The 12735-nt window shown below is 42.4% G+C and overlaps 1 protein-coding gene across 2 annotated transcripts in view; it reads right to left on the bottom strand.

The window, feature by feature from the left end:
- The window catches only part of GPAT4 (glycerol-3-phosphate acyltransferase 4), a 41549-nt gene extending 38028 nt beyond the window's left edge, over window positions 1–3521 (bottom strand). Inside the window, exon 1 of one of the 2 annotated variants that reach the window (XM_037526132.2) lies at window positions 3444–3521. The gene's annotated coding sequence lies outside the window, so the exon portion shown is untranslated. Of the gene's footprint in view, window positions 1–931; window positions 1098–3443 lie in introns of those variants that run through there. The other variant, XM_037526133.2, reaches the window with a different exon arrangement.
- Between the last annotated feature and the right edge of the window lie 9214 nt (window positions 3522–12735).

Raw genomic sequence — 12735 nt, 5'->3', positions numbered from 1 at the left:
CAAATGCACAAAATGTGTGAAACACCAAATGACTTTGTTCAATTTACCACAAACTCAGAAACAATCCTTCCTAATTGTGCAAAGAAAAATCACTGAAACATAAAAGAAAAAACCACAACCTCAAACTCTAACTTCAGAACTAAGTCTAAAGCATTATAATAATGCTCCTTCACCTTTTTTTTAACTTCTTTTAAAGTGACTACTATGCCTCACTGGCATTATATTTCTATTGAGTAGCACTGAACAAAAACTTTTAAAGCAGACCCTGAAAATGTATCTCCAACTAGTAAGATAAAAAATACATATAAATAATACTTTCCCCTCCATATTCCTCTGATGTGTGAAGAAAATGGTACAATGAAAGGGGCTTTGAACTGGAACTCAGAGGTCTTCTTAAGTTTGGGACACAATTCTGTTACGATTTGGTCTGTGACCTTGAATAAGTCATTCAGCTTCCCTGGATTTAAGTTTCCTCACCAATTTTTTCTTTTTTAACCCAAAAAGTCAATAAAATTTTATTATGTTCTACTTTTTACAAGGCATTATTCTGTACTGTAGATCTTAAGTTTATAATTTAACAGGAGATACGAAACAGACACCCTAACACAAGGCAAAAACCCCCTTCCTTCAAGGAAGCTGTCAAGCATTTATGATTGTGTGGCACGTGTATGTGTGTGTTTTAACGGAAAAAAGAGTACCTTAAAGGAGGTAGGAAAAAATTCCAAGCTAGGTACAGTTCTACAGACACTGAATTCAAAGTCTGTAATCTGAAAAAACATTCATCACATGGCATTATTACGTAGCTGGACTTGATGATATTCAAGTCCTCCCCATGACCATAATGATACAGTAAGTAAATGACAAGCGCTCTCCATGAGCATAATGATACAGTAAGAAGTAAATGACATGCCATAATGAGGTTCTAGCTTACCTGAAGAAATGATTCTGCAGTACAGTTCAAATTCAATGACGACCAAATATTCTCCAGCTTCCAATTCCAGAAACAAGACTTTTTAAAAAGAAGTCACCATTTGTGATATGCTCACAGATGAACAGAGTGGTTTATTCTTCAGCAGAAACTAGTTAGAAAGCTAGGCTAGTATCTTAACAGGCTAACCACAGCACTCATTTATGACAGTACAAATTAAAAAGCATACAAGCCCCACCCTTTGTCTTTGGAGGTAACCATCTACCAAGACACCCAGATGCTACTATTTCTAGCATTTCCATAACAGGATGTACATGACAACTACTATTCTAAGGTCACAAACTCAACAATGAAAAACCACCCTGGAAGTAAATTTATAAAAAAGTATGTCACATTGTATAAGCTAAACTTATAATCAAACTCTAACAACTCCATATACAAGAATTTCCTTGTTTACAGCATTACTTGGTGATAGAATATTCCCATTTCAAGAACAAGAAAGTACAAGTTAGTGAATTTAACTGTCTTTCTTGAGGAAAGGAAACAACAGCATTAAGTGTGCTAAGAAATACATACGATGGTTCTGTATTTTTAAAAAAAAGCTCAGCCCTGGATTCTCATCTGTCATCTTCAAGAAAGGATGGAGCAAGACATCAGGGATGCATTCCAACTCGTTCCAGTTTCCCGCAGTAACTTTTTATCAAATAGCTGTAAATGTTATCTAAATCTGTTAAAGTGTGTTCTTATTCTGAGCCTGATATCTACCTCTAAAGATTAAAATTTTCCCATGTTTCCTAAAACCTATGACTAGTACTTCTCATTGTTCCCCATCTAGTTTAAGGAATAATTGAAGGCATATCCTTAGTTGTATTATTTCAAAATTTGGTAGATAAATTTGTGTTTGCCCATTCAAACCCTTCAATGTAAGTTTTCAGTCATAGCCCTTCCACACAGCTCTCTTTCCTGAAGAAAAGAGAAACCTAGAGGTAAGCAGTATGGTACAGAAGACTGGATGCCAAGTTGGGAGGTGTCACTTCCAGTATCGCAGTGGTCTCCTATTCACTGTAGATCTGGACAAGGTTGCTATTGGCTCACCAAAAATGAAAATGTTAAACAAGATAACCTGCAATTTCTCATCCAGATCTGAAATGCTTATTGTTTTAACTTGTAGTGCAGTTGCTTGATCATTCTGGATACCCTTTTCTGGTCCTTCTCCGATGCTAGTGTTGCTGAGTGGAAGAAATTACAGCAATAGGTCATTAAATAGTGTCCCCTTGAAAGTGTATCATGACTTTATACACAAGTAAGGTCTTTCTTTCAAATCTCAAGCTCCTTTTGACATCAAGGACTTCTCCAAGAGAGACATGAGAGGGGGAAATAGATGGTGATGTGAATGGGTCAGGCTTGGACCTCTGTGAGCTGAGCCTGGATGATGGGTACATGGGGGTTCATTATTCTACTTCCCTATGTCTGAAATGCACCATAAAGCAAAGTTGGGAAAAACGTCACTGTCAAAGTGAGAAAAGAACACCAGACTGGCATCATTACAGGGCTCTTTTCTACGGTCTCTGGCACAAGGATAACTGCTTTTCACACCATTCCCCCTGTAACAAGATAGGATCGATATGACTTGAAGCTAAGCAGTCTCTCAAAGTTCAGCTAAAACTAAAAGAAAATGAACCAGCAAGGAAATTCTTCGAACATTCTCAAGAGGTTATCAACTGGAAGACCCATGGCACAGAGGGCATGAGCAGTGAGAGGCACTGACATCTAGTACAGTATGGAGCTTACTTCTACAGAGCTCTACTGCATGTTTCCTATGTTATTTTTTGGTATATGTCCCATAACTTCAACTGCAAAAGGTAAAGCCCAACGTGAGACATAAAGTGAGGAAACAAACACCACCCTCTAGTAGGGGGACGCCTCGCAGCGCGTGAAATAAAAACAGAAAGGCAAACAATTGGGGGTGGTGGGTGTAAGACATGCTTTAAGCAAAAGAAAAATGGGGTTCCTTTCGAGAACCAAAAGCGGATACATCCCAGAGAAACCAAAGAACATAAGAAAATGATATGGGAGAAGGCGCTTTCTGGTGAGCCCTAAAACTCCTGGCACTCGGCCGGGAGGCCCAGTGGACGCCGAAGAGTCCATCTGGAGAGGGGCGGCCGGAGGAGGGAATGTGGAGCAGCCAGCGCGGCACCGGCCTCCGGGAGCGGCGGGGAGGAGAGCGCGGCGCGGGGCGCCCGGCCGGGGTGGCGGGGAGCGGGGTGCGAGGGCGCCGGGGTCCCGGCCCGGGGAGGGGCGCGGACTGCTCCACCGCAGCCGAGGGGGCGGGCCGTTCCAGCGGCCGGGAAACCCCAGGAAGCGGTAATGGTGTCTCCTGACGCCAGAGCGGCGTAGGGAGGGTGTCCCCGGCTCGCAGGCCCCGCGCGGGGCGCCTGGCCCCGAACCCCACTCCTCATCTCGGCTCCCCTGAGGCCGGTGACCTTCAAAAAGGGGTCGACTCGGCCCTACTTACCGACCGCGAGGTTCCGGGGCTCCAAATCCCCCGTTGACGGTCCCTCCCGCCCCTGTCCGCCGCCGCCGGCCGAGGCGTGCGTAAGGACGTGCGCGCGCCCGCCCTTTGTCTACGCGGCTTTGACGTGACCCCCTCGCGTCCCATCCCCACCCCTCCCGCCGTCTAATCTCACGCCCCGCACCCTCGCGCCGGGCGCGCGCCGGGTGGGCTGGGCGGGGTCCCCGAGGGGCGGGGCGGGTGAGGAGGCGGGGCTCCGCGGCACCTGCGCGGGGTCGCGCCGGGGAACCGTCCCGTCGCCCCCTGGCGGGCGAGGGGTCGCAGCCAGGGCGGGACAGGTGCGGACGTTAGGAGGCTCTGGTCCCCCACCTCTGGCCTCGGTGCGTGCCCCCAGCGTTCCTTCTCTGATGAGGAGGCTTCCTAGACATATCCGAGTGAAGGTTCGCCTCACTGGCGTCTTCCCCGAAGAGAGACTCACCTAGGGTGAAATCATCCCTTATTAGCAAGAAGGGGCACCCTGTCATCTTCAGATTTTGAGAGTATCAGTGAGGTACAGGTCTGCATGTAAAGAACTTAGCTTGGCAAGCTCAAGAAATGTTAGCTTGCCATCACCACCACTATCACCATCATCACTGTGCTCCTCATCATCTTCATCATCCCTAGTCTCACGCGCCTTAGTAGTGAAGCCACGATTTCCAAGGGTTGGTGTAGACAATCTCCGTGTTTCCTTGCAGTTGTAATTCAACCTCAGCTTGGAACCGATCTCTCACTAAATTCTCCCTGGTGCCAACGATAGTTTGCACATGTATTTCTCATGACCTCTTCAAACTTCAAAGGCCTGACCCAACCTTATCATCTCCCTTAAAATTGGTTAGACTTAAAAAATATAGCCCTTCTCCTCCCTGTTCTCAACCTCTATACCAAGTTCTCTCCCCTATATTGCTCACTGTTGTCAGATTGCCATTCTGTGCCAAATAATCTTACAATAGATGTTTAAAGTTCATATTCTTAGAGTCTCAAAATTGGGGACTGCTCCAAAATATCAACCTATTTGGTCCTTATGTATATATTCACTTAAACATTTACCCATTCCCTTAACAAACTTTCATTAAGCCCTTACTACATGCCCTGCTTTTGCCAACTTCCCAATGATAAAAATCGAAAATGCATGGCCATGTTCAATCTTCAACTAGATTAAGTTCCATAAAATAAAGAAACTGGACATCATACCTTTTTGTATCCTCCCCAATGCCAGGAATAGTGTTTTTAAGTGGCCATTACCTTCTTAAATGCTCTTTGGTTTCTTATTCTGGTCTCTTTTCCCACCAGAACCAGACAAAACTTAAAAGCAGTCCATCAATCTGCTCTGCTCTCATGTAATCATGTTCACAATCCTCACTAGTCCTACCCTCTATTTCAGTTCTTTGTATATAGTAACTTAGAAATTAAAAAATGTCTCACACATATTAGAAATTCAGCCATAGCAGTGTTTATCTAGAGAGGCGGTCTGTTGCTTGTAATATGACCAGTTTTCTCACCAACACTAAATTTCTTGTACTTTGAGTTTGGGCTGTCTTTAAATTAGTTGATGATATTTTCACATTCTAGAATAGAAATACCAAAAAAATGAGTAATTTGGGCCTCCCCAGTGGCGCAGTGGTTGAGCACTGGGTTGGAAGCTGCCCGCAGCCTCTGCAGTGGTGGTTCGATCCCCGGCTGCTCCCCGGTCACCGGAGGAGGGTCCCACATGGCGCAGACCTCTCCTGCCACCCGCTGCTCCCCTCAGCAGTGTACTTCCGTCCTTCTGCCTACTCTGGCTCTGGTGAATTCTCTCACCCTCCCGTGCTTCTGACTGTACCCAGTGCTTGTATAAATAAATAAATAAATCTTTAAAAAAAAAGAGTAATTAAAAAAATCTGATGAAGAATAGTCTCTTAAAATTAGGGGACCTCTGCGCTTAAGGTCTCAGTGAGAGGTTTAGCAATCCTCACCTGATCCTAATTTCGAGTTCATTTGCAAAGCATGCCTCTCCAATGGCTTACCGTGCGGATAGCACGCAGTGCTATGAACTGGAAGGACAGTAGAATAATCCCGTGGGTGCTACATCATCTCTCCAGTCACCTTTTCCATGTACTAAGACTTTGATAGTCATCAAAAGGATCCACAACCATTTACTACACTCTCAAAAACAGCAATGCTCATTTCCAAGTACCAAAAGAAAAGGTTCAAAAAAGCAAAAGTGTGTTCTTTAAAGAAAAAAAAGGTTAATTGTGGCAACATACTGGTAAAATTTGCTGTCTTAATCCTCTGTAAGTATACAGTTCAGTAATGTTAAATATATTCACATTGCTGTGACCAATTTCTAGAATTTTTTCATCTCAAAAAACAGCAACGCTGTACCCATGAAAGACTCCCCTGTCCTTGGTAACAGCATTTCACTTTCTATGAGTTTGGCTACTCATACTTCATACTCATTATTTCATAGAAGTGAAATCAATATTTGTTACAGTTACAATGTTTGTCTTTTTGTGACTGGTTTATTTCACTTAGCATAATATCCTCCAGATTCATCCATGGTTTGTCTGAATTTCCTTCCTTTTTAAGTTTGAGTTAGATTCTGCTGTGTGTATATCCCACATTTTCTTTATCCATTCATCTTGTGATGGTCATTTGTGTTGCTTCTGCCTTTTGGCTCTTGTGAAGAATACTGTGAATAGGAGTGTACAAATATCTGATGTCTTGCTTTCTATTCTTTTGGATATACACCCCAAGATAAGATTGTTGGAGCATGTAGTAATTTTATTTTTAAATTTGGGGAAACCACCATTTAAGATGCTATTGATATAAGAACTTGGCATTGAGAGGAGAGATCCAGGTTAGTGATGTGAATTTTAGAGTCATCAGAATAAGAATGGCATAGGAGCTCCTGGGAAAATTTCCCCTACCAAGCCAGGTTCTTGTTGGGCTCCTTGGTAATTAAAGCAGCTTCAGATAGGTTGGCAGGAGGAAAAAGATCAATTTAATGATATATGTATGTATGTACCTGAAATCTTCATTGATTTGTTTTCTTTTCTAAAGATGATTATGAGAATTCTGTTGTCAGTGGGGAGAAAAAGGGTTTATATCCTGAACGAAGGGGTGGGATGGGAGGTTAAGGCATGGAGAAGAGGTGGACGGTTCACATGATGGTAAGTAGGTGAGTAATACAACCAGTTGTGCTGTATGTATATGCTTTTCCAGATCAGTTTTTCTGAGAGAGATACCCCTACATTTGAATAATGTCCCCAATCTTCATGCTTCTAAGTAACTAAAGAAAAAGTTTCTCCTGAGCCTCCAGGGCCTCAGTTGACCTCAACTGAAAAGAATCTACATGCCAAAGCGGCATGTCCTGAGGGGGCCTGTTCTGAGCACCTTCAATGGGTACACACGGTGACTGAGTCCTTCAGAAAGTAGAGACTTTACAGTTAAGAGCAAAATGAAGAAGACAGGATTTTCTAGTTCAGATCCATGCATTGATTCTCAATTTGAAAGCAGGCAGGCTCCATTTTGCCAACTCACGGCAGGGTGATTTGGTTCTGGAGATTGATCTGTAGTAATCAAACCTACAAGATGAAAAGGAGAGGGCTCATTTATTAGAACTGAAAATGCAAAATAAACTGGAATAGTAGAATTTGTAGGTTAGTTCATATCCTTAGCAATAGGAAAGTTTATTTGAGAAACCAAATTAATACCAATAGGTTGTTTATTATTATGAAGTTTTGAAAAAATAAAAATAGAAAATAAGACTGTGAGGGCTCTGGCAATTTGATATATCTCCCAAAGTGTCTGCCAAGCAGCTGAAAAAATTTGGCTAAGAACATCTTCTTGGATGAATTTGGTAAGCAACTTTGTGCCAGTTCTTCATCTTTTAAAATTCAACTTTAAATTCAACTTTATCTTTAAAATTCAACAATTAAAAACTCCCACCTATGATTACCACCCCACTTTTTTTAAAAAGATGGTCTTTTCAGGATTCTCATGGAAAGAAAAGCAGAACTCCTGTTACTTTAATAATACTTCAAAAAGTCTAGTGAAAATTACACATTTACTAGAAATGAGGTCACTTAAGCTAACTAAAATGTAATTTTTAACTAGCATTTACTTTTTTTTGAGAACTCACTTCAGGGGTCAACACCAACAGCTAGTTTTCTCTGATTTCCCCTAAGGGGCTCATTTTCCATCTGTTTTTAACACACTCTGGGTGCCTCTAACATCATTTATTTTTATTGATTATCTATTTTATGACTTGCTTCTCCCACTGGGCTGTGAATTTTATTTACCCCTCCTTCTATCCCAATTAATTAGCATGTCTGGTTCATAGCAGTTATTCAATAAATGTTGACAATTCATGAGTACCAGAAATATCAATTTTATATAAATATGTTTATTTAATAAAATTGTGAAATGAACTGGCACTTAATGCACAAAATTTGATAGGTAATTCTTGGGGTGTGTGGGGAAAAATGAAAAGCAAAAATATCAGCATTCACTTTATCAAAATATTCCCCAGATAGGGAAGTGTGTTGTGAATTAAATCAGTTTATCTTATTTTGGATGTTTAGAGATCAAGGGAGTCTTGGGTCACTTTTATTTCTTTGCACTTATCACTATATTAAAAAAAAATAGAATTAGGGCCCACCTTGGTGGCTCAGGGGTTAATGATACAGAGCTATCAAGCTATCAGCAGCCACTGCAACATGAGTTTGATCCCCAGCCAGGGAGCTAACCTACATGGCGCAGCAGACCTCTCCTGTCTTGCCCGCTGCTCCCCTCAGCAGTGTATTTCAGTAGATCCGCCTGTTCTGCTCCCCACTCTATCTCTAGTGAATCCTCTCACCCCCCCCCACCTCTGGCCTACACCCCAGTTCTTTTTTTTTTTTTTAGATTTATTTTTCATTTATACATAGCTGGGGTACAGACCAGAGGTGCGGGAGGGTGAGAGGATTCACCAGAGACAGAGTGGGGAACAGAACAGGCAGACAAACCAAAGGCACTGTGAAGGGAGCAGCGGGCACGACAGGAGAGGTCTGTCGCGCCATGTGGGACCCTCGCCGGCCGGGATCCAACTGGCGCTGCAGAAGCTGCAGACAGCTTCACAGTAGTGCTGAGCTCAACCGGCTATGCCACTGGGGAGGCCCTACACCCCAGTTCTTATATGCATAAATAAATTAATCTTTTTTAAAAATGGAATTACATGTGTTCATGTTACAGTATTGATTTCCAAAATTAACAATTTTAACAGAAAAAGAGGCAGTAAACACAGTTGTACTGTTTACAATATAAGGCTTTATACAATTAATTATCAAATATCAATTCAAAATATACTACATGCCAGGTGATCTGGCAATGAGACACAGAGCTGAAATTCAAAGACTAGTGATGATCTTTTTTCTTTCTTCTTCTTTTTTTTAATCCTAGTAGCTGTCTCTGTGATTGTGAGTGTAACTTCACTGGAGATAATGTCAAAAATCCAGATTCCAGAGCCATGTAACTGTGAGACCTGACCCACATGCTCTTCCAGTGATAGTATATCTTTTTTTTTTTTTTTTTTTGTGGGACCCTTGCTGGTGGCCGGGGATCAAACTGGTGCTGCAGAGGCTGCGGGCAGCCTCCAACCCAGTGCTCAACTTCTGCACCACCAGGGGAGGCCCCAGTGATAGTGTGTCTTTTGAGGCTCATTGGTGAGATTTCGGAAACCCTCGTTTCATTAGAAATATGTCACAAAATATTATAGGGGTAAGTCATCTCTACAGCTACTCGTTTTCCTCTGTTGATTCTTGCTGGCATTAATTTTACAGCGATCGTCAATGCTGATGTTGAGGGGATCCTGTAGGATTCCCCTCCCTACTCAGGATCATCCTTTATGGGGGCAGGACTAGAAGGCTGTATCCGAAGAGGGAAGAAATAGAGGTCATGACAATAGCATCTCTTAGCAGATAAAGGAACTGCAGCTGTGTTCACACCGTCTCTGGAAGCCTGTGTGTTTGGCTGCTGCTAACTTTACCCTATTAATCACCTGGCTGTTTTAGACAGAATAAGTCAGCCAGATCAAGCCCCTTCAGGAGAAAAATAAAGTAAATGTTGCTTGCTCAACCACCATGATTGCGTTTATAGATCCTGCTCCGGATCAAACAAGTGTAGCCCAAGAAGCGAAGAATCAAAGGTAAGAAAGATTTGCTTTAAAAAACTGCATTTTAATTTTAAAATTGTCACCCATATTTATAATAGTAATCTAAGAGAATGAACAATCTCTGAAAAGAGTGTAAGTCTTCCCAGGCTAAATTGAAACTAGAAGCACAACTGGCACACTCAGTGTTGTTGCAACCAATGTGAGAATCTTGGGGTGGGGTTGTGGGGGAGAGAAGGGGACTGGGCAGTCCTGTCCCAGACCCGGAGAAGGCAAACTTCAACAGCAGTTTCATATGAGGCAATAAATGCATTAGGGGGAAAAAAAAACCAGTAGGGAAATTATAGGAACAAAGGTTGGACTTCTGAATGTAGGTAAATTACTCCTAGTTCAGTACAAAGTACTAAACCACTAAAAAAAAACGTTAAAGTACACCTAAAATGTTCAGGTACACAGTTTCTCCAGGCTCTGATCTGAAGAAGTCAGGGACAGGTTAAGAGTTTTCAATGTGCACCATTGAAGATGCTTTAGTGAACATATTTTTAGGCAAAAGTTGAAGAGATGAGACAATTTTGTCTTACCAGGAAACTAGCCCTCTCCAGATGGAAAGTAGAAGAGCAGATCTCCGTGCCGCATCCTTCCTTTGGTCAGTGCACCACCCTCCCCTCCCCCACCTCTCCGACAGCCACACAGTCCTTAGAAACCCAATAGGCCATTCAAGAGTTCACACAGACGTGCGCAATGTACACGTGCCTGATGTACACCTCCAGAGGCTGCTCTGCACTCCATAAGGGGCGCCCTTCTCCTCTTCTTTCTAAAGGAAACCTTATCCCTTTGGTCCAGGAGGGATCCTCCCTCATGAAAGAAGAATCCAGGCACTAAAGGCCTTCTGCTGAGGCTAGCATTGTGAATCTGACATCTCCCCACCAGGAATTCAGGAGCAAGAGGAGTCTAAGTTTTAGGAGAGACAGGAGACACCTGCATCCTGGGCAAGGATTACAAGCTTTGCCTATGTAGAAAGAGGAACCACAGAGGGCTCGCCCTTACCCGTGGGCCTTTGGAGTTCAGCTCCATTCTGAGGAGCAGGACTGTGAACTCGGCACCAAGCAGTGGTTCTGTTCCTGGCTATCCCTTAAAAACTGCACACCAGGTTTGTGAACACAGGGCACCTCTTAGAAGGAGCCGCAGGCAACAAAGATGATGGGCATCTACATTGCTTTCTGTAAATGCTGCTGCCTCTGCCCAGCATGGGTCCCCAAAACTCACTGCTCCCAGCAAACATTCCTGCTCCTCAGGGTCCTGCCCTGGTGCTGAGGCCTGAATGCGAGTGGTTGGCCCTGAAGAACTCAATGGTGCCCTCTTCAGAGTCTCTGCCCACAGTGTGTGTGTGTGTGTGTGTGTGTGTGTGTGTGTGTGTGTGTGTGTGTGTGTGTATGTCTGTGTTATGGCATCCAAGAAGGAAAGTCACTGGGTGTGTGGCCCTTACTGACCAAGACAGAGAGCTCCCATAGAGCCTTTGGGCATAGATCTTTGTTTCAATCATTTGTGGCTAGAGTGACAGCTTGTAGGATGCAGAGTATCCCCATATGGAATATCAGCTGGTATAACTGGATGGCACTCTGGCTGGGCTTATAGCTGTGCTGGATGCATTCAGTTGTCTCAATGGTGACACCACCACCCTAGTGTGTTTTACCTCTGACGTCATTTGTAGTCTCCTCTGCAGACCTAGTTTCCCTCTAAAATCTTAATATACCCCAAGTCTTCTACCCTCTGCTATTTTCACATTATACCTTTCCTCTGGATGTTCTTATCCAATTACAACAATTTATTCAGTTACTGTCCTATCAGGTAACTCCCAAATCTATATCTCTGGTCTATACCTTTTAAACTTCAGACTCCAGATTGTGAAAGAAAACAGAAATTTGACAAATGCACAATCATCATAGGAAAATGGAACACTCCAGACTCATAGATAATGGTTCTATTTCTGCATCTGGTTGGTGTATCTCAGGTATGTTTTTGTGAAATTTTCTGTATGTATGTGATACTTCAGCAATTAAAGTTGATTTTAAAAAAAAATCAAGGAGGTGAATTTGTTAATTATGTAAGTGGTTTGAATATTTTATTCTTACAAAAATGGTCTAAGGCTACATGCATTTTTCACTTAATATATTCTTGTAGACACCTTTTCATATCTTTAAATTTTCAGTGTAGATTATTTTTCAACATGGCGCATGGCATATAATCCCTTAGAAATTTCATATGGGTCCCAACCACATGCTACAGAGACATTTAGGTGGTTTTCAATTTTTTTTTGGCTAATCAAATAGTGCAACTAACATCTTGTATGCACACATTTATGTACATGTGTGGGAATTTTTCCATGACAAATATCTAGAACATTGACTTTATTTGTTCAATGGGCATGCACTTTTAAAATTCTGCTGAGTCCTGCCAAATTGCCTCCAGAGAAGCTGTATAAATATATAATATCACCAGCAACTTTCAAGAGCTGTCCTTTTTCCCTACCTTCTCCATCAGTAAAAATGAACAAAATTTAAAATATTTGTCAAGAGTAGGTGAAAAACAGTATCATATGATTGTGTTGATTATAGTTTTAAACTAAAACATAGGCATTGTTTTTTAATATATTAGTCATTTCTTTCTCAGTGAAATACATGTGCTATTTTTTTGCCAATTTTAAAAATCAGTTATTTGTGTATTTTCATATGATGTAGTAGTAGTTCTTGGGTTAACAAATGATATTGGCACAGTGGGAGCTCTATCTGGAAGTAAATAATGGTAGATCCTAAATTTGCACCAAAAATAACTGAAGAGGGCCTCCCTGGTGGCGCAGGCAATTGAGCGCCACACTGTGAAGCTGTCCTCAGCCTCTACAGTGTGGGTTCAATCCCGGCAGCCGGCGAGAATCCCACATGGCGCAGCAGACCTCTCCTGTCCCGCCCGCTGCTCCCCTCAGCAGTATATTTCGTCAGTCTGCCTGTTCTGTTCCCTGCTCTGTCTCTTGTGTATCCTTTCACCCTCCCATGCATCTGGCCTGTACCCTGGTTCTTGTATAAATAAATAAATCTTAAAAAAAAATAACTGAAGAATTAAAGGTGAATATTT

This window comes from Talpa occidentalis, unplaced genomic scaffold, assembly GCF_014898055.3.
Source record: "Talpa occidentalis isolate TD23 unplaced genomic scaffold, MPIMG_talOcc4v2.1 talOcc4.4, whole genome shotgun sequence".
Taxonomy (NCBI): domain Eukaryota; kingdom Metazoa; phylum Chordata; class Mammalia; order Eulipotyphla; family Talpidae; genus Talpa; species Talpa occidentalis.
This window is presented reverse-complemented; position numbering and strand designations above follow the sequence as displayed.